The 21,691-nt window shown below is 40.7% G+C and overlaps 1 protein-coding gene across 2 annotated transcripts in view; it reads right to left on the reverse strand.

Moving 5' to 3' along the window:
- LOC134842848 (EKC/KEOPS complex subunit Tp53rkb-like) overlaps nucleotides 1-9,543 on the reverse strand; it is a 391,122-nt gene extending 381,579 nt beyond the window's left edge. The window contains exon 1 of one of the 2 annotated variants that reach the window (XM_063859350.1): nucleotides 9,508-9,543. The gene's annotated coding sequence lies outside the window, so the exon portion shown is untranslated. The remainder of the gene's footprint in view (nucleotides 1-9,507) is intronic. The other variant, XM_063859349.1, reaches the window with a different exon arrangement.
- Between the last annotated feature and the right edge of the window lie 12,148 nt (nucleotides 9,544-21,691).

The raw sequence follows: 21,691 nt of genomic DNA on the forward strand, positions 1-21,691 counted from the left end.
GAAATCTTTTTCAATTAAAATCGATACATGTTACGTTTCTTCAATAAAAACACGCAAATCGACACGAAAAAATTCAAAATACTAGTGTTACAGATAAAAAATTTCGTCGAAATTTACTTTGTCATTTATTGTTCCGAGTACGCAAGCGGCGTTCGCAATCTGTATTGCCAAGGGATTCTCTGTTTTAGAAAGCTGCCTGCTCTGGGTTCCTCAGTGCACATGCTTAGGTTCTTACAAATCTTGCTCAAAAAAGTTTCTGTGCTCGGGCCGTCCGCGCCCTGATTCTCAAAAGGTAGCGGTTGAAAAAGATATCCATCATCTACTAGATCTTTATACTTGTCATTTTTTCGCCCTTCCGGTTCAGCGGCTGTCGTACCAGGGTTAAAAACAGACCCGGCGTTAATCCAGCTAAGGAGTCTGACACCACTACATCTCACAAGAGCTGCTTACCAACAGCCCTTGGAACGAGTGTTAAAACGTCCGGTCGCTTCTAATCGGTCCTGTAGAGGTGTCGTGGTTCTAAACAGACGGAAAGTGAATAGAAGATAAACTCTGCTTTATAAGGGCATTCAGGTTTGAATGCCTAGAGAATCTCCCTGCACTTTTGAGGCAAGAACGACCATGCCAAGCGTACTCGTTAACGTCTTTTCCGCACACGCATTTATGCCGTCCGGGGAGCACGATACTATATCGATAGTATCGTTCGATACATCGATATATCGATACTCGATACCGATGCTATTTTTGTCTCCGATAGTTCGATACCGATAACAATACTCGATCTGGATGTATCGCAATTTTTGATAGAAACGATACTTGAAATTTCAAAACTCCGATACTTTGTCAGTTTTCGCTCGGCGGTCATTATAATTTTCACCTTAATTTCCTTAATTTCACCTTTTCAGTTTTCACCTTAATTTCGGTCACCTTAAATTTTTGCGTTCACGGAGCGCTCTATCTTCTTTTGATTTCTTTGTTTGATTTTTTAGAAGGCAGTTCTAAACTAGCTGTTTTTGTTTTTTGGTGATAACTGTGTGATAATGGATTATGGATGACACTGATAATAACATTGACGAAACTTTGCCAGGCGATGACTCGGATATCGAGAATTTGGATAATTCAATAATTGCCAATGTGGACGGCGACTGGAGACTTCCACAGAAACAGACCGAAGTGACGAAGCGGTATTTTGTGGAATATGTCAACGGCCGGAAGACGACAAGGCAAAAATGCAGAGACTGCGGACAAACTAAAGAAAGTTCTGGTAACACATCCAATCTGCAAAAACACACTGCTGTTTGTAAAAAACGGTTGCTGCCTAGTCAAAATCAGATTCCATTCAAGGTAGGGAAGGCTGAAAAACTAGGATTTATACAATGGCTAAACTGGTGTACATTGATAACTTCCCAATAACAAAATAGATTTACCGCTTGTGTGTTTTCCTATCATATGCGCGCTGGGCTTTCCTCTTCTGATTTTCTTACCAAATCTCACCGTCCCAGCCGTAGGCGAGTGAAGTTTCCCTGGCGTAACTAGACGCAAGAAGGAGTGAGCTGGTGAATCCAATTCGACCTCAGGTTGTACCACTCCTTTTTTTTCCTTTTCAACGCCTTTGCCTCAGCAATTTTAAACCCTAAGTGAAAGTACTCATAAGCTTCCTTTTTCGCCCCAGTTGTCTCGGGTTTCAGGTTGATGCCATGATTCCAGGCAAGACGCATCCCTGAGTTCTCACAGAAACTAGTTATCGGGACTTCAAGACCAAATATATCAAACCAGCTCTAGTAAAATCAACAATTCACCCCTACCGCGAGGCAACGCTTCATGATCTGTTTGAAAAAGTTCTACAATACAGACCAAAGCGCCTAAATACAGTAACAATAGTTGCTGGATACAATGACAACAGGCTGCATCCACACGAATTAGAACAGCAATGGGAAAAACATGATTAACCTTGTCACTATTAAGTTTCAGTCCAAGACACTGATCATCCCCTGAACAATTCAGAACTGTAATAATTCCGAAGTAAACCGGAAAATTTATATTCATAATCATGTGCTGTTTAATTTGATAAATAGATTTGTACACCCCCATACACTTATTGTTTCGCCTAACCTCAACCTAAATCTAACCCCTCAAATGTTCTGCCGTGATGGCATCCATTTCTCGTTCTACGGTAATGATTTCCTTACAAATTTTCGTGCAAATTTAATCTATAAATTCTCTCGCTAACTTTACACCGCCGTCCGTCCTAAAATGGCTACTCAAACACACTGCCTTTTTTGTAAAAGCAGCCTGCGAGGCGGAGGTGTTTGGTGCTTCACATGCCCAGGCTACATGCATGTAAAATGCAGCGGCATAGCCCGCAGCAGTGATCACTATGACGATTTCAGTTGTCATCGCTGCACCTCCCAATTTCATTCAGCTAACGACAAACATGAATGCAATCCCCCAACCCTAGCTACAACCACGCTCCCCCAAATGCACCCTCACCCTTCCACTGCCCCACACTCACAAAACTCAGGAAAGTCTTCCACTATAGAAGCCAGAACTATTTAAGACCCATGGTCAAACCCCTGTCCAGAACTCATAGAAACCACCAGGAAAATATACACCGAAGTGGTCCACTGGAAACCGGTCTTTGTGATCTTGTCAAAAAATAAAGTTGGTTATAACTTTATTGAAACCCTCAATAGAACTTTGAACAGGCTAATAGAAAACAACGAAAATACCTTTGCAATGCACGCAGCAATGATTTTTCTACACTTATTACTGTGCAAAACAAAGTCCGAAATTGATGGATCTCTATCCAAAACAATAGCAAGGCGACTTAAGAAATGACAAGACGGATACCTGGATGGACTATATAACGAAGGGAAGGCGCTGCAAATGCGCTTGTTGAAAGGAAGTAGAAGAAAAACTGAAACTGAAGCACAACAGTTCAACAAACTAATGATTACTGGAAAAACATCAAGCGCAATTGCAAAACTAACAGACACATCTAAAGGCGTTCTTTCGCTCGACGAGATTGTCAAAGGTAAGACAGTAGAACAGACTCTCATATCGAAACACCCACCATCTAAACCAATTAATGAGAACTATATTACACCAGTGTCAAACGAAACAATTCCTTTCCATCCATCGTTATTTGATCAGATAAACGGTCAACATATCAAGAGGGCAGCAATGAGAACGCACGGATCGCATGGACCATCCGGCCTCGATGCGAATGAATGGAGACGTATTCTAACACACTTCGGGCAACAATCAGTTGAATTTTCAAAAACAATTGCTAAAATTGGCAAAAAATTGGCCACAGAAGAACTAAATCCAGAACTAATGGAACCATATAACGCATGCAGATTAATACCCTTAGATAAAAATCCAGGTGTAAGACCCATAGGCATAGGAGAAGTTATGCGTAGGATAATAGGGCGAACAATAACTAAATGCCTGAAAAACGAACTCATGTCGCTCGGTTCAAACTACCAACTCTGCCTAGGACAAAAATGTGGCATTGAATATGCAATCCACACGCTAAGAGATCAATACAGCAAAACTTCCGCCGATGCTATTTTACTGATAGATGCCGAAAACGCTTTCAACTCGCTGAACCGAAAGCTGGCATTCAAAAACATCGAAAACACCTGCTCTTCCCTTTTAACAGCGATTAAGAGCTCCTACTCCAATCCATCTAATTTATTCGTTAACAAAAAAACAATCTACTCTCAAGAAGGGACAATCCAGGGGGATCCACTAGAAATGGCCATGTACGGTCTAGCCATAATACCCCTCATAAAACTCTTACCAGTAGACGATGTAACCCAGAAATGGTACGCAGACGACGGAAACGCAGTCGGTAAATTAAGAAATCTACGAACCGTCCTCGATAAAATTGTATCACTGGGTAAATTTTTCGGCTACCACGTGAAAGCATCCAAATGCCAACTCATTGTCAAAGATGAAAAACTCGGTGAAGCTCAGAAAATCTTCGCAAATACAGGAATCACTATAAAGGCAGGAGCCCGAGTGCTCGTTTCAGTTATAGGAACAGAATCTGAATGGAAAAAGTTCCTCGAATTTCAACAGAATGAGCAAATCAAAATTTTGAAAAAACTAACGAAAATTGCTAAAACCTCCCCTCAAAGCGTTTATGCCTGCTATACAAAAGGAGTTCAAGAAAAGCTTTCATTTCTTGCCAGGACAACGCCTAACACTATGGAAAACTTAGAAATATGTGAAAACTTTATCAAAGAAGAATTATTACCTATCCTAGTCGGTAAAGACACTTTAAATCCCCAGTTCCGTGAGATATCTTCCTTGCCCCTTAAAATGGGCGGACTTAACATCAAACTGCCACCCGATCATGAAAGCTACCTAGAATGGTCTAAGGAAACATCACTGGTACTGGAATCTCAAGATCCTATTACAGCAGTAACACAGCGAGAAAAAATATGTACGAAAAATAAAAAATTGAAAACTGATAGAACAAATCGAAAAAAAAAACAAACCTCATTAACTCCTTAAATGAAACAGATAAATACACAATCGACCTGGCCTCTGAAAAGGGAGCCGCTAACTGGCTCAATGCTCTACCACTGAGCAGATACAACTTCAACTTGAATAAATCAGAGTTCAGAGATGGTATTTACTTAAGATACGGATGGGAACCAGTCAAAACCCCACTCACATGTGCATGTGGTGCTGATTTTAACTTGACACATGCGCTTCACTGTGCAAAGGGTGGTTACACACACATACGACACAATGAAATAAGAGACACATTCGCCAACCTCATGAACGAGGTTTGCCATGACGTCGAGATTGAGTCGAAAATTCAGCCGTTGCAAGGCGAAAGCTTTGTCAACAATTCAACTTCACTTGAAGATGAGGCACGACTTGACATTAAGGCAAACAGACTCTGGGGTTCACGATTCAGCCGCCTTTTCTTCGATGTGAAAAGTTTCAACCCCATGCCAAAACATCGCGAAAACTGCATAAGGATGCATACAAATACCACAAAACGCTGAAGAACTCCAAATATCAGCAAAGAATATTAAACGTAGAGCAGAGTAGCTTCTGCCCGCTTATTTTTGGATGCACCGGTGGCGCTGCTCCAACAGCCACGAAGACGATGCAGCGATTAGCCGAAAAACTAAGTGAAAAAAAAACAAGAAAGCTATCCAGAATCTATAAACTACATAAGAACTAAAATAAGCTTCGCGCTCCTGAGAAACTCTATACTTTGTATAAGGGGTGCAGATCGCTACGCAAAGCTCAATTTATCGACAACTCCATAAGCGCTATTGTAGAGGAAGGACGGCTAAGATAAATTAACATTACGACGATGCATTTAATGTTGATTTATGACTTCATTGCTGATATATATGCATTTTTATATCGCTGGTATGGCCCTATCAAGCTTGTGCACTTACCGTTACTAAACGGAAGGGCCCCTTTTGTAATTTAGTTTTTTTTTATAACAAAGTTCGTCAACTCGCCGATACTCCAGCTCATGTATCGACAACTGAACTACGACAAACCTACTTATCAATCTCTTGACAACTACATCGAAGGCAAGTACCACGAAGCATTTAAAAAGTTTCGTGAAATTTTCACTGCGCGGTCGAAGTCCGATTTGCTGTGCATAACGTTTGATAAATGGTCTGCAATTGACAATCATAAATATATCAAACAAGGTCAGATGAGCCCGGCTACCCACTCGCGCAATGTATTTCTAAGTAAATGTCATCATTTGCTTTTTATTTATTGTGTCATAAATAAAAATGTTCGAAAAAAGTTTTTTTATTTCTGAGTCTATTTTAAGATACAATACAAAACAATACTTTTCCCGATACTCAAAAGCTATTTTCCGAAAAAACGATACCGATACCGATACCGATACCACTTAAACAGCAAAAACGATACCGATATCGATACTTCAAATTAAACAACAACAACAGAAAGACTTAAATTCCTTCCATGAAGGTATAAAGAAATGTAATAACAAAATCAAGACGTACAAGTAGAACAATTACATTTAATAAACCGAGAGCACGAGTTTTGCATTGAGTATGCATTCGCTGTGATATTGAATAGAAAAATTTTAATGTTTCTCCTGAAGGTAACGGGACTAACATAAATGTCGATTCCAAGACTAGGATGGGCGAGAAATTGATTCGCAAGTTTCACCACACGATTAAAGAAGGACTCCCCAGTTCGTCGTTTCCTATTGCGTCGGATCTCAAACATAACTTTATCGGAGGATCGGTGACCGGTCATTTCCGGTGCATAAGAGACAAAGTGGAACAAATCAAAATCTAATTTGTCGTTGAGAAGTTTGTTGAAAAGGGTGAGATCATTGAGTGGGTGGATGAGAGAAATAGGCAACATATTTTTCACACGAAGTAGAATGTTGTAAGGAGCTGTGTAGTTGCGTGTACTCCATCTGAGCGCTCTACATTGGAGCGCTTCTAGCTTGCGGATGCTGTTACGGTCTGGGAACCAGGTTTGAGAAGCATAAAGAATAACTGAGAGAACACATGACTTATTAATTTGGAGTATGGTAGTGGTGGGGCAGGTAATTGGGATGGTTGTTTAACACGAACAAACTCCTGTTGGCTGAAGCTAACTTTTTTTTCAATATGCGGTCTCCACGACAGGTCATCGGCCACCCATACACCAATGTCTTTGATGCATGAGGCGGTCGATATCTGATGATTTCCAATTGTGAGTTGATATGTGTCGTCAGTTTTTCCAAATAACATCGTTTTACACTTGTCTGGGTGAAAAGTCATTGAGTTCTCGATAGACCAAGCGACGAAATTATCAATATCGTGTTGTAGATTCTTTGCTATGGGTGATTCTGTCGAAATCATTTTGCTATCATCGGCAAACAGAAAACAGTCTGAGTATTTACAGTAGTCTGGGAGGTCATTAATGAGTATAATGAATAACAACGGACCTAGGACGCTCCCTTGAGGAACACCACTAGTAACCGATGCAATGTTAGAGAGAACCCCGTTAATTTTCACATATTGAGTTCTGTCAGCGAGGTAACTCCGGATGAGGTCAATGAAACTTGGGTCGAGGCCCATTTTTTTAAGATAGGCAAGATATATTGTCAAGATAGGCTAGTAGTTGAGTAACCGTGGATCGATGTTTTCGGAAGCCGTGTTGTTGCTTGGACAACTGCGACTTTATTCTAGGATAAAGAAAGTTGAAAATTAGTCGCTCCAGAATGAGAGAGAGCCGAGGTAGAATGCTAATGGGGCGATAATTGGAAATAAGAGACCGAGAGCCATCTTTGAAGATAGGTGTTATGTAACAGCATTTCCATGTAGTGGGCCACACACAAGAGGGTAGAACAAAGGAGAAAAGAATGTAAGCAAAAGGGGCTAATGCTGCTGAGGCGTTGTGATACAGGCAGAACGGAAGGCCATCGGAAGACGGAGAATGTGAATCAGGGCATTTCGACAAGAGTGTTTCAAGTTTTTTTCTACATCGAAGTTTAAATCATTCAGAAATATACTGGGTTGTGGGTCACCGGGTGGTTACTAGTATAATATCTAGAAGATTGCTTTGTTTGTGGGTCGGGAAGGGCAGAACTTGCTGGAGATTATTCTCCTGGCACCAGTTAAGGAAACGAAGGTCAACAGCTTTGGTTGAGTGATAGGTCGGCCAGTCAATATCAGGGAAATTGAAGGCACCGAGTATTAAAGTTTCATAGTGAAGACTATTTGAGGAATTGAAAGATTCTCCAAAAAGGGTAAAATATTCAGATAAACAGCTACTCAGAGTCTGCGGCGAAATAGCATAGTTGCTGCTTCTTGGCGGATTATAAACCGTGATAATCAACAATATTGAAGAGTGGAATGTGATGATACAGGCACAGGCAAAGTCTTTGTCAACTCCAATGCTGGTGAAGTCAACACTATTAAATACAGAATTATTGGCAGCAATGAGGACGCCTCCGTGCGCCCCATTTGTTCGATCTGACCGACTGATAATATTATAGTTGCTCGCAGGAAAGACACTCATATCAAGATGGTTACTGTCTAGCCATGTTTCTGATAGTAAGAGGATATCAGGGTTGTAAGCAGTGAAAAAATTCAGATATGCTAATCTTCTCTGAAGACTAAGAAGGCTTTGGACATTCATCATCATCAGGAAAATATTGTTCCTCGGAGTTGTCAGTCACAATTGAGAGACTGTGGAATGGAGAGTGTCAACATCGGCTAGTTCAAACATAGCTGTTTGTCTTTATAGTAGATTTTTGATTTTCATGTCTTCTTTCCTGATGCCCTTTTGAGAGAGAAGGTAGCGTGTTTTAAGCAGTGCTTCCTCTTTTTTTCTTTCTTCTTTGGTGCAGTCGCCTCGAAGGAAGAAGGAGGAGTCCTTGAGCAGGCCAGAGGAAGCCTTGACCCGTTTGGCGGTTATTGCATTGTGAAATTGGACGATGAGAGGACGAGGCTTTCTTGCGTTTTTGATAAATGAGCCTCTACGGTATACATCAGTGATGACAGCATCCGCGCACTTCACAATATTCTGAACTTTTTCTACATTTGAGTTTTTTTTTGAGGAGTCTATCAGATGGATACTTGAAATCTGTCACTTCGGGCACGTTCAGTATTACTACTGATTCTTTTCGATGTTCATCGTTGTCGGGAGGAGGAACATCAGCTGGTTTTGTGGTGGAGGTTAATCCATTGACTTTGGTTGTGATTTCCCTCAGAGACTCTTTCACTCCTTTGCTTTCACTTTTGGCTTCCGCTGAGCAAACTGCTTTGACCTGGGTGGAAAGATCATAAATGGCATTTTCAAGTTTGGGAATGTTCAGTAGAAGTTCTTGGTGCCTGTTTGCCGTTCGTAACTGTGATATGGAATCCGGTAGGAGGCATAGTAGGCTTTCTTTGGTTTGCTTGGATGTGATTTTATTGAAGAGTTTGGCGTTGGCGTGTACAAGTTCTTCTATTATTGGAAAGAAATCGCGTTTCTGGTGACCATTCATTGCAGTGCAAGAAGATAATCCAGTAGGAAGAGAGGAAAAAGAATAAGAAGTGAATGAGAGAAGGTAATAAATCATTTCACGAAAATTACTGGGCCGCACTGAGACACTGAAGTCTCAAGAAGCTACCCCGTAATTTCTCCTTCAAAAACACTAAGCCCTAATCTGATTATTACTGGCCGCTCTAAGACAATTAAGTCCCAAGAAGCAACCCTTGTAATTTCAGAAAAAAAACTTACTTTATAGTCTTTTTTTTTGTGGCAGGGTTGATGCTCAATCCTCCTACTGATGTCTGGATGGGGAATATTTTTCGCTGGAAATTTCTAGGGAATGCGTCGATGGCCGCACGAAAAGAGCTTGCGCCAACAAAGTGCACCATAAATCTTCACCTGCAACACCTAGAGCAGTAGGACCTTGCTATTTTTTCCGTTCAATAAAAGCTATTTTAGATTTATCTCCAGGGCATATATCTGTAAATACACAGTTTGTATACGGGGAAAGACCTATTTAATAAGTTTATCACAACAATTAGGCTATAAATTAATTAGATGCCCGATACCGATATCGGAAGTTTGTCGGTATCAAAGTCCCTGATGCCGTCCGCATTTTGAGCCTAATCGAAGTTCTATCGCAATTCTGAATTGTTGGTTCGACAGTTTTAACCTTATATTTTTGCACGGGATGACGTTCAACCATTTGGAGCCGAATCTATCTTGGAACGGGTTGAATCTTTTTACGTCCGTTGGCTCGCGTCGTAAAATCAAGTCTCCAATTTCGCTGTCAAAAATTGGCTCTTGTGACATTCGACCAGAATGTGAAAAATGCAATCTCTGCAGAATTCGAATTTTTGGCAGCGAGTTTTCCGGATTGGTGATTATTAAGAATTAAGAACGTTATTGGAACGATCGGCCAAACGGTGAGGGCTAGAATATTCTGGTATTTTAAAATTTTAAAAATTCGAATTTTGACGTCATATTTCTGAGAAACGTCAGAAACGGCCATTTTGGCTAATACGAGAAAGAAGAACACAACAACATTAGTTGCGCGGACGATAACTACGAGAATCGTCATAAAAAGACAACAGCAGATTGCAGGAACAGCAGAGAACGTTCCGAGTTGCAACTATTGTGTCGCTACAATAGTTGCAAGGCCGTTGCAGACGACGGTGAAGGGTGGATGACAGCCTTCCGGATTAAGAAGAAATCAAGATTAACGAGCTTGATTCAGTGGATTCAAGAATCCGGAAGGACTTCGGAACTGAAACTTTTAGCCTGTTATATAGACTTTTAGCTTCTTGTCATGTCCTGATTTGAATTTAATTAACATCTGGATTCATTTTGATAAGGATGAGAAGCTAGGAGTTGGGGGAAAGGGTTGATCCATCTTCGATGGAGATGATGATTTTTATCTACTGAACAAAAACAATAATAATATAATAAACAGTAGTAGCCCTGTTTTTAGGAGTGACCTCGTGGTCTGGGGATACTGAGACCCAGCCATGAGCTCACTATTTCTGCATGTAATCTAGTTAATTTGAGTGTTTTGACCAAAGCCGAAAGCAGTAACGTTTTTGTCGACCCGATGCTGGAAAAGACCACCGAAAGTACTGGCTTGGTAGAGACGGTGAAAAGCATGCAAAGCTCTGTTTAGACGTTAGCCAGTCGTCTTAAGACTTAGTTTTGTTTTCCGTCGATATGTATCTTCCGGGCCGTCCGCATTTTGAGCCTAATCGAAGTTCTATCGCAATTCTGAATTGTTGATTCGACAGTTTTAACCTTATATTTTTGTACGGGATGACGTTCAACCATTTGGAGCCGAATCTATCTTGGAACGAGTTGAATCTTTTTACGTCCGTTGGCTCGCGTCGTAAAATCAAGTCTCCAATTTCGCTGTCAAAAATTGGCTCTGTCCAATTTTTTTGGAGTTCATTTTCCGCAGCCAAATGCGCTTGTTGAAAGGAAGTAGAAGAAAAACTGAAACTGAAGCACAACAGTTCAACAAACTAATGATTACTGGAAAAACATCAAGCGCAATTGCAAAACTAACAGACACATCTAAAGGCGTTCTTTCGCTCGACGAGATTGTCAAAGGTAAGACAGTAGAACAGACTCTCATATCGAAACACCCACCATCTAAACCAATTAATGAGAACTATATTACACCAGTGTCAAACGAAACAATTCCTTTCCATCCATCGTTATTTGATCAGATAAACGGTCAACATATCAAGAGGGCAGCAATGAGAACGCACGGATCGCATGGACCATCCGGCCTCGATGCGAATGAATGGAGACGTATTCTAACACACTTCGGGCAACAATCAGTTGAATTTTCAAAAACAATTGCTAAAATTGGCAAAAAATTGGCCACAGAAGAACTAAATCCAGAACTAATGGAACCATATAACGCATGCAGATTAATACCCTTAGATAAAAATCCAGGTGTAAGACCCATAGGCATAGGAGAAGTTATGCGTAGGATAATAGGGCGAACAATAACTAAATGCCTGAAAAACGAACTCATGTCGCTCGGTTCAAACTACCAACTCTGCCTAGGACAAAAATGTGGCATTGAATATGCAATCCACACGCTAAGAGATCAATACAGCAAAACTTCCGCCGATGCTATTTTACTGATAGATGCCGAAAACGCTTTCAACTCGCTGAACCGAAAGCTGGCATTCAAAAACATCGAAAACACCTGCTCTTCCCTTTTAACAGCGATTAAGAGCTCCTACTCCAATCCATCTAATTTATTCGTTAACAAAAAAACAATCTACTCTCAAGAAGGGACAATCCAGGGGGATCCACTAGAAATGGCCATGTACGGTCTAGCCATAATACCCCTCATAAAACTCTTACCAGTAGACGATGTAACCCAGAAATGGTACGCAGACGACGGAAACGCAGTCGGTAAATTAAGAAATCTACGAACCGTCCTCGATAAAATTGTATCACTGGGTAAATTTTTCGGCTACCACGTGAAAGCATCCAAATGCCAACTCATTGTCAAAGATGAAAAACTCGGTGAAGCTCAGAAAATCTTCGCAAATACAGGAATCACTATAAAGGCAGGAGCCCGAGTGCTTGGTTCAGTTATAGGAACAGAATCTGAATGGAAAAAGTTCCTCGAATTTCAACAGAATGAGCAAATCAAAATTTTGAAAAAACTAACGAAAATTGCTAAAACCTCCCCTCAAAGCGTTTATGCCTGCTATACAAAAGGAGTTCAAGAAAAGCTTTCATTTCTTGCCAGGACAACGCCTAACACTATGGAAAACTTAGAAATATGTGAAAACTTTATCAAAGAAGAATTATTACCTATCCTAGTCGGTAAAGACACTTTAAATCCCCAGTTCCGTGAGATATCTTCCTTGCCCCTTAAAATGGGCGGACTTAACATCAAACTGCCACCCGATCATGAAAGCTACCTAGAATGGTCTAAGGAAACATCACTGGTACTGGAATCTCAAGATCCTATTACAGCAGTAACACAGCGAGAAAAAATATGTACGAAAAATAAAAAATTGAAAACTGATAGAACAAATCGAAAAAAAAAACAAACCTCATTAACTCCTTAAATGAAACAGATAAATACACAATCGACCTGGCCTCTGAAAAGGGAGCCGCTAACTGGCTCAATGCTCTACCACTGAGCAGATACAACTTCAACTTGAATAAATCAGAGTTCAGAGATGGTATTTACTTAAGATACGGATGGGAACCAGTCAAAACCCCACTCACATGTGCATGTGGTGCTGATTTTAACTTGACACATGCGCTTCACTGTGCAAAGGGTGGTTACACACACATACGACACAATGAAATAAGAGACACATTCGCCAACCTCATGAACGAGGTTTGCCATGACGTCGAGATTGAGTCGAAAATTCAGCCGTTGCAAGGCGAAAGCTTTGTCAACAATTCAACTTCACTTGAAGATGAGGCACGACTTGACATTAAGGCAAACAGACTCTGGGGTTCACGATTCAGCCGCCTTTTCTTCGATGTGAAAAGTTTCAACCCCATGCCAAAACATCGCGAAAACTGCATAAGGATGCATACAAATACCACAAAACGCTGAAGAACTCCAAATATCAGCAAAGAATATTAAACGTAGAGCAGAGTAGCTTCTGCCCGCTTATTTTTGGATGCACCGGTGGCGCTGCTCCAACAGCCACGAAGACGATGCAGCGATTAGCCGAAAAACTAAGTGAAAAAAAAACAAGAAAGCTATCCAGAATCTATAAACTACATAAGAACTAAAATAAGCTTCGCGCTCCTGAGAAACTCTATACTTTGTATAAGGGGTGCAGATCGCTACGCAAAGCTCAATTTATCGACAACTCCATAAGCGCTATTGTAGAGGAAGGACGGCTAAGATAAATTAACATTACGACGATGCATTTAATGTTGATTTATGACTTCATTGCTGATATATATGCATTTTTATATCGCTGGTATGGCCCTATCAAGCTTGTGCACTTACCGTTACTAAACGGAAGGGCCCCTTTTGTAATTTAGTTTTTTTTTATAACAAAGTTCGTCAACTCGCCGATACTCCAGCTCATGTATCGACAACTGAACTACGACAAACCTACTTATCAATCTCTTGACAACTACATCGAAGGCAAGTACCACGAAGCATTTAAAAAGTTTCGTGAAATTTTCACTGCGCGGTCGAAGTCCGATTTGCTGTGCATAACGTTTGATAAATGGTCTGCAATTGACAATCATAAATATATCAAACAAGGTCAGATGAGCCCGGCTACCCACTCGCGCAATGTATTTCTAAGTAAATGTCATCATTTGCTTTTTATTTATTGTGTCATAAATAAAAATGTTCGAAAAAAGTTTTTTTATTTCTGAGTCTATTTTAAGATACAATACAAAACAATACTTTTCCCGATACTCAAAAGCTATTTTCCGAAAAAACTATACCGATACCGATACCGATACCACTTAAACAGCAAAAACGATACCGATATCGATACTTCAAATTAAACAACAACAACAGAAAGACTTAAATTCCTTCCATGAAGGTATAAAGAAATGTAATAACAAAATCAAGACGTACAAGTAGAACAATTACATTTAATAAACCAAGAGCACGAGTTTTGCATTGAGTATGCATTCGCTGTGATATTGAATAGAAAAATTTTAATGTTTCTCCTGAAGGTAACGGGACTAACATAAATGTCGATTCCAAGACTAGGATGGGCGAGAAATTGATTCGCAAGTTTCACCACACGATTAAAGAAGGACTCCCCAGTTCGTCGTTTCCTATTGCGTCGGATCTCAAACATAACTTTATCGGAGGATCGGTGACCGGTCATTTCCGGTGCATAAGAGACAAAGTGGAACAAATCAAAATCTAATTTGTCGTTGAGAAGTTTGTTGAAAAGGGTGAGATCATTGAGTGGGTGGATGAGAGAAATAGGCAACATATTTTTCACACGAAGTAGAATGTTGTAAGGAGCTGTGTAGTTGCGTGTACTCCATCTGAGCGCTCTACATTGGAGCGCTTCTAGCTTGCGGATACTGTTACGGTCTGGGAACCAGGTTTGAGAAGCATAAAGAATAACTGAGAGAACACATGACTTATTAATTTGGAGTATGGTAGTGGTGGGGCAGGTAATTGGGATGGTTGTTTAACACGAACAAACTCCTGTTGGCTGAAGCTAACTTTTTTTTCAATATGCGGTCTCCACGACAGGTCATCGGCCACCCATACACCAATGTCTTTGATGCATGAGGCGGTCGATATCTGATGATTTCCAATTGTGAGTTGATATGTGTCGTCAGTTTTTCCAAATAACATCGTTTTACACTTGTCTGGGTGAAAAGTCATTGAGTTCTCGATAGACCAAGCGACGAAATTATCAATATCGTGTTGTAGATTCTTTGCTATGGGTGATTCTGTCGAAATCATTTTGCTATCATCGGCAAACAGAAAACAGTCTGAGTATTTACAGTAGTCTGGGAGGTCATTAATGAGTATAATGAATAACAACGGACCTAGGACGCTCCCTTGAGGAACACCACTAGTAACCGATGCAATGTTAGAGAGAACCCCGTTAATTTTCACATATTGAGTTCTGTCAGCGAGGTAACTCCGGATGAGGTCAATGAAACTTGGGTCGAGGCCCATTTTTTTAAGATAGGCAAGATATATTGTCAAGATAGGCTAGTAGTTGAGTAACCGTGGATGGATGTTTTCGGAAGCCGTGTTGTTGCTTGGACAACTGCGACTTTATTCTAGGATAAAGAAAGTTGAAAATTAGTCGCTCCAGAATGAGAGAGAGCCGAGGTAGAATGCTAATGGGGCGATAATTGGAAATAAGAGACCGAGAGCCATCTTTGAAGATAGGTGTTATGTAACTGCATTTCCATGTAGTGGGCCACACACAAGAGGGTAGAACAAAGGAGAAAAGAATGTAAGCAAAAGGGGCTAATGCTGCTGAGGCGTTGTGATACAGGCAGAACGGAAGGCCATCGGAAGACGGAGAATGTGAATCAGGGCATTTCGACAAGAGTGTTTCAAGTGTTTTTCTACATCGAAGTTTAAATCATTCAGAAATATACTGGGTTGTGGGTCACCGGGTGGTTACTAGTATAATATCTAGAAGATTGCTTTGTTTGTGGGTCGGGAAGGACAGAACTTGCTGGAGATTATTCTCCTGGCACCAGTTAAGGAAACGAAGGTCAACAGCTTTGGTTGAGTGATAGGTCGGCCAGTCAATATCAGGGAAATTGAAGGCACCGAGTATTAAAGTTTCATAGTGAAGACTATTTGAGGAATTGAAAGATTCTCCAAAAAGGGTAAAATATTCAGATAAACAGCTACTCAGAGTCTGCGGCGAAATAGCATAGTTGCTGCTTCTTGGCGGATTATAAACCGTGATAATCAACAATATTGAAGAGTGGAATGTGATGATACAGGCACAGGCAAAGTCTTTGTCAACTCCAATGCTGGTGAAGTCAACACTATTAAATACAGAATTATTGGCAGCAATGAGGACGCCTCCGTGCGCCCCATTTGTTCGATCTGACCGACTGATAATATTATAGTTGCTCGCAGGAAAGACACTCATATCAAGATGGTTACTGTCTAGCCATGTTTCTGATAGTAAGAGGATATCAGGGTTGTAAGCAGTGAAAAAATTCAGATATGCTAATCTTCTCTGAAGACTAAGAAGGCTTTGGACATTCATCATCATCAGGAAAATATTGTTCCTCGGAGTTGTCAGTCACAATTGAGAGACTGTGGAATGGAGAGTGTCAACATCGGCTAGTTCAAACATAGCTGTTTGTCTTTATAGTAGATTTTTGATTTTCATGTCTTCTTTCCTGATGCCCTTTTGAGAGAGAAGGTAGCGTGTTTTAAGCAGTGCTTCCTCTTTTTTTCTTTCTTCTTTGGTGCAGTCGCCTCGAAGGAAGAAGGAGGAGTCCTTGAGCAGGCCAGAGGAAGCCTTGACCCGTTTGGCGGTTATTGCATTGTGAAATTGGACGATGAGAGGACGAGGCTTTCTTGCGTTTTTGATAAATGAGCCTCTACGGTATACATCAGTGATGACAGCATCCGCGCACTTCACAATATTCTGAACTTTTTCTACATTTGAGTTTTTTTTTGAGGAGTCTATCAGATGGATACTTGAAATCTGTCACTTCGGGCACGTTCAGTATTACTACTGATTCTTTTCGATGTTCATCGTTGTCGGGAGGAGGAACATCAGCTGGTTTTGTGGTGGAGGTTAATCCATTGACTTTGGTTGTGATTTCCCTCAGAGACTCTTTCACTCCTTTGCTTTCACTTTTGGCTTCCGCTGAGCAAACTGCTTTGACCTGGGTGGAAAGATCATAAATGGCATTTTCAAGTTTGGGAATGTTCAGTAGAAGTTCTTGGTGCCTGTTTGCCGTTCGTAACTGTGATATGGAATCCGGTAGGAGGCATAGTAGGCTTTCTTTGGTTTGCTTGGATGTGATTTTATTGAAGAGTTTGGCGTTGGCGTGTACAAGTTCTTCTATTATTGGAAAGAAATCGCGTTTCTGGTGACCATTCATTGCAGTGCAAGAAGATAATCCAGTAGGAAGAGAGGAAAAAGAATAAGAAGTGAATGAGAGAAGGTAATAAATCATTTCACGAAAATTACTGGGCCGCACTGAGACACTGAAGTCTCAAGAAGCTACCCCGTAATTTCTCCTTCAAAAACACTAAGCCCTAATCTGATTATTACTGGCCGCTCTAAGACAATTAAGTCCCAAGAAGCAACCCTTGTAATTTCAGAAAAAAAACTTACTTTTTAGTCTTTTTTTTTGTGGCAGGGTTGATGCTCAATCCTCCTACTGATGTCTGGATGGGGAATATTTTTCGCTGGAAATTTCTAGGGAATGCGTCGATGGCCGCACGAAAAGAGCTTGCGCCAACAAAGTGCACCATAAATCTTCACCTGCAACACCTAGAGCAGTAGGACCTTGCTATTTTTTCCGTTCAATAAAAGCTATTTTAGATTTATCTCCAGGGCATATATCTGTAAATACACAGTTTGTATACGGGGAAAGACCTATTTAATAAGTTTATCACAACAATTAGGCTATAAATTAATTAGATGCCCGATACCGATATCGGAAGTTTGTCGGTATCAAAGTCCCTGATGCCGTCCGCATTTTGAGCCTAATCGAAGTTCTATCGCAATTCTGAATTGTTGGTTCGACAGTTTTAACCTTATATTTTTGCACGGGATGACGTTCAACCATTTGGAGCCGAATCTATCTTGGAACGGGTTGAATCTTTTTACGTCCGTTGGCTCGCGTCGTAAAATCAAGTCTCCAATTTCGCTGTCAAAAATTGGCTCTTGTGACATTCGACCAGAATGTGAAAAATGCAATCTCTGCAGAATTCGAATTTTTGGCAGCGAGTTTTCCGGATTGGTGATTATTAAGAATTAAGAACGTTATTGGAACGATCGGCCAAACGGTGAGGGCTAGAATATTCTGGTATTTTAAAATTTTAAAAATTCGAATTTTGACGTCATATTTCTGAGAAACGTCAGAAACGGCCATTTTGGCTAATACGAGAAAGAAGAACACAACAACATTAGTTGCGCGGACGATAACTACGAGAATCGTCATAAAAAGACAACAGCAGATTGCAGGAACAGCAGAGAACGTTCCGAGTTGCAACTATTGTGTCGCTACAATAGTTGCAAGGCCGTTGCAGACGACGGTGAAGGGTGGATGACAGCCTTCCGGATTAAGAAGAAATCAAGATTAACGAGCTTGATTCAGTGGATTCAAGAATCCGGAAGGACTTCGGAACTGAAACTTTTAGCCTGTTATATAGACTTTTAGCTTCTTGTCATGTCCTGATTTGAATTTAATTAACATCTGGATTCATTTTGATAAGGATGAGAAGCTAGGAGTTGGGGGAAAGGGTTGATCCATCTTCGATGGAGATGATGATTTTTATCTACTGAACAAAAACAATAATAATATAATAAACAGTAGTAGCCCTGTTTTTAGGAGTGACCTCGTGGTCTGGGGATACTGAGACCCAGCCATGAGCTCACTATTTCTGCATGTAATCTAGTTAATTTGAGTGTTTTGACCAAAGCCGAAAGCAGTAACGTTTTTGTCGACCCGATGCTGGAAAAGACCACCGAAAGTACTGGCTTGGTAGAGACGGTGAAAAGCATGCAAAGCTCTGTTTAGACGTTAGCCAGTCGTCTTAAGACTTAGTTTTGTTTTCCGTCGATATGTATCTTCCGGGCCGTCCGCATTTTGAGCCTAATCGAAGTTCTATCGCAATTCTGAATTGTTGATTCGACAGTTTTAACCTTATATTTTTGTACGGGATGACGTTCAACCATTTGGAGCCGAATCTATCTTGGAACGAGTTGAATCTTTTTACGTCCGTTGGCTCGCGTCGTAAAATCAAGTCTCCAATTTCGCTGTCAAAAATTGGCTCTGTCCAATTTTTTTGGAGTTCATTTTCCGCAGCCATTTCAATTTTTCCAAGTTCAAACCACCGTTTAAGCGCATCATCATAGGTTTCATCTACATGCTTCAAACCAAAGATTTCGCCCAAAGCATTGTTTGCTCCTGCTGAGGCTAAGAAAGCGGGTAAAGCGAGTAGACGAGCGGAAGAAACTCCCAAGCCACCTTTTGCTTTCGGGAGAACTGCTTGTAAAAACTGGTTATCATCCATTTTCACATTAGTGACCTTGCATAGCGAATTTCTTAGTAATTTGTCGTAGCGTTCCAAAAAATCTTCAAACCGGCAGCATCGAGTTTAATTTCAATCAGATTAATTCTAATCATGTTTTCATCATTTTGACTGGAATATATGATGAGAGTACTCCTGACTGTAGCCTCTGTTAGTATGGTGCTTGTTGACCTTCTGATTATTAATAAAAAATTAAGAAAAGAAAAGAATGTAAAAAACAACTCAAGCGAGGTTAAAACGACTCGACAGATGGTGTATATGCCATCCATTTATGACTGTTCCAAACGAATGGAGTAATCAATAAATAACTGTGAGTTACTTTCAAAAATTAAAATATGCATAATTGTGTATTGCAGATCTGATGAAGAAAAAAGTCAAATTCCTTCATGGAGTTTTATATTGAGTTTATACGAAATGAATTTAAACGATAATGATATCGTCTCTGTTTGGAGTAGCAGCTGCCAAAGTTAATTCTCTGTCAGAATCGATTCAACAGCTGAACCCCACAGAGACGTTAGAGAATGCCCTGAAAATACCCCAAACGCCCGTGCCTTCTAATGCCCCACCACCGGCAACTACAACTCGGACAGGAGCGACCCCAGCACCTGTGCCGACAGCAGTTCACCAACATCAGCCGCGAACCGTTTCAGCGTCTGTTCCAGGAGCTTCTGCGAGATCAGCATCAGTGCCTCCTAGTGTTCGGAAACCTCTGTAGGAGCTTACTATTTCTGCATGTAATCTAGTTAATTTGAGTGTTTTGACCGAAGCCGAAAGCAGTAACGTTTTTGTCGACCCGATGCTGGAAAAGACCACTGAAAGTACTGGCTTGGTAGAGATGGTGAAAAGCATGCAAAGCTATGTTTAGACGTTAGCCAGTCGTCTTAAAACTTAGTTTTGTTTTCCGTCGATATGTATCTTCCGGGCGAATGTTACATAGATGTTTTTATGGCGCTCCTGGGTGTTATTCTTTTTTAACATCATGACCGGCAGAACCGTTAACGAGCACTCCGCGCCGAGCGGATGCTCACATTAACGCCCTTAATAAGCCTAAGCCGCCGGGGCGGAAGGGTAGTTCGGAACGCGGAAGCCTTCCGGATTACCGTGAAAAGCTTTTTAACTTAGTTAAGACCGAAAATTCACGAACCAGGAAGGGTGGGGGGATTCACGGTCCCGTCATCTCCTGAATGGTTTGTGACCAAAAACACTTAAAGATATATATAAAACCAAACAAAAAGTAGTATAGTACCCAAGAAAAACAAAAACATAAAAAATAACCGAAAAAACCAAAAACAAAAAAAAAAGTAAAAAATCAGTAGAAATCATCCCCCCAGACAAGATGTGATCCGACCCTCCCGTTTGTTGTTGATTGATATATTGTTGTTACAGGCATTTATACGTCCACTAGTGAATCTACAAGTTTTAAAACCCGCTACCCGAAAGCCTTCCGGGTTGCAGAGGAATCGAACTTAACGTGTTTGATTTGGTGGATTCAGCAATCCGGAGGGGTCCAGGTAGCATAGTTTTTCGCAAATTTCTTCTACAAAAGCGTTTTAGAACGGGTCTTTTAGATTGAACTAGAAGAATATAGGCCTTCTGAGCTCGGATCAAAAATTTTTAGGACGAAAGGACCAGATTTGCGGAAAAAGTTAGGCGGAACCTATAGTAGAGAAAATTTTTGAGTTTAGAAAAGAGACGTTTTGGTTAATAACTTTGGAACTACTGAGTGTATTGAGTTGATGTTGGTACCAATAGATCACAAATTAGCTGAGCTTACTGATAAAAGTAAGCGTGAAAATTTTTTGAGATTGTTTTTAGCAAATTCCTCAATTTGGAAGGGTACACCCTTCAAGTTTTATAAATTTTTTTTAGAAAAGCCCTTATACCCCTACCAAAAGGTAATAGCGGTTGAATAAAGTAACTTTAGGCTGTTTTAGACGAAAAGGGAAGGCTAAAGGCACAGCAAAAGCTTAATCGAGCCGAAGTTAGGCGAGCAATAAGACCCTTCACCGTTTGTGTGAATTGTCAAATAAGAGGCTTAACTTCAATCCGGAAGGGTCTAGGAAAGTAGTACATACCCTTCCTAGTTAATTGAAAAAGCAAAATTGCATCTGAGAACGTATCCGGAGGGGTATAGGTTGAAAGAAGGAAATCTCCGAAAAGCTACTTTTACAAAACCGGAGGGCTCCCAATCCGGAGGGGTCAAAGATTTTTCAAGTTAGGAGGGGTCCGAATCCGGAGGGGTCTTATAGTTGCTAATTCGGAGGGGTCTTATATTAACTAACTCAGGGGGGTCCCAATCCGGAGGGGTCTAGATTCTGTTAGTCCGGAAGGGTCCAATTTGTGCCAATCCGGAGGGGTATTATTTTATTAAAGGACTTAAGTAGACGAAAGAAAGAAAAAAAGTGAGAGGTATTTGGTTATTAGCACACAGGCTAGGTATCAGTGACTGCACTGGTAACTTGC

This window comes from Symsagittifera roscoffensis, chromosome 3 (genome assembly GCF_963678635.1).
Source record: "Symsagittifera roscoffensis chromosome 3, txSymRosc1.1, whole genome shotgun sequence".
Lineage (NCBI taxonomy): Eukaryota > Metazoa > Xenacoelomorpha > Acoela > Convolutidae > Symsagittifera > Symsagittifera roscoffensis.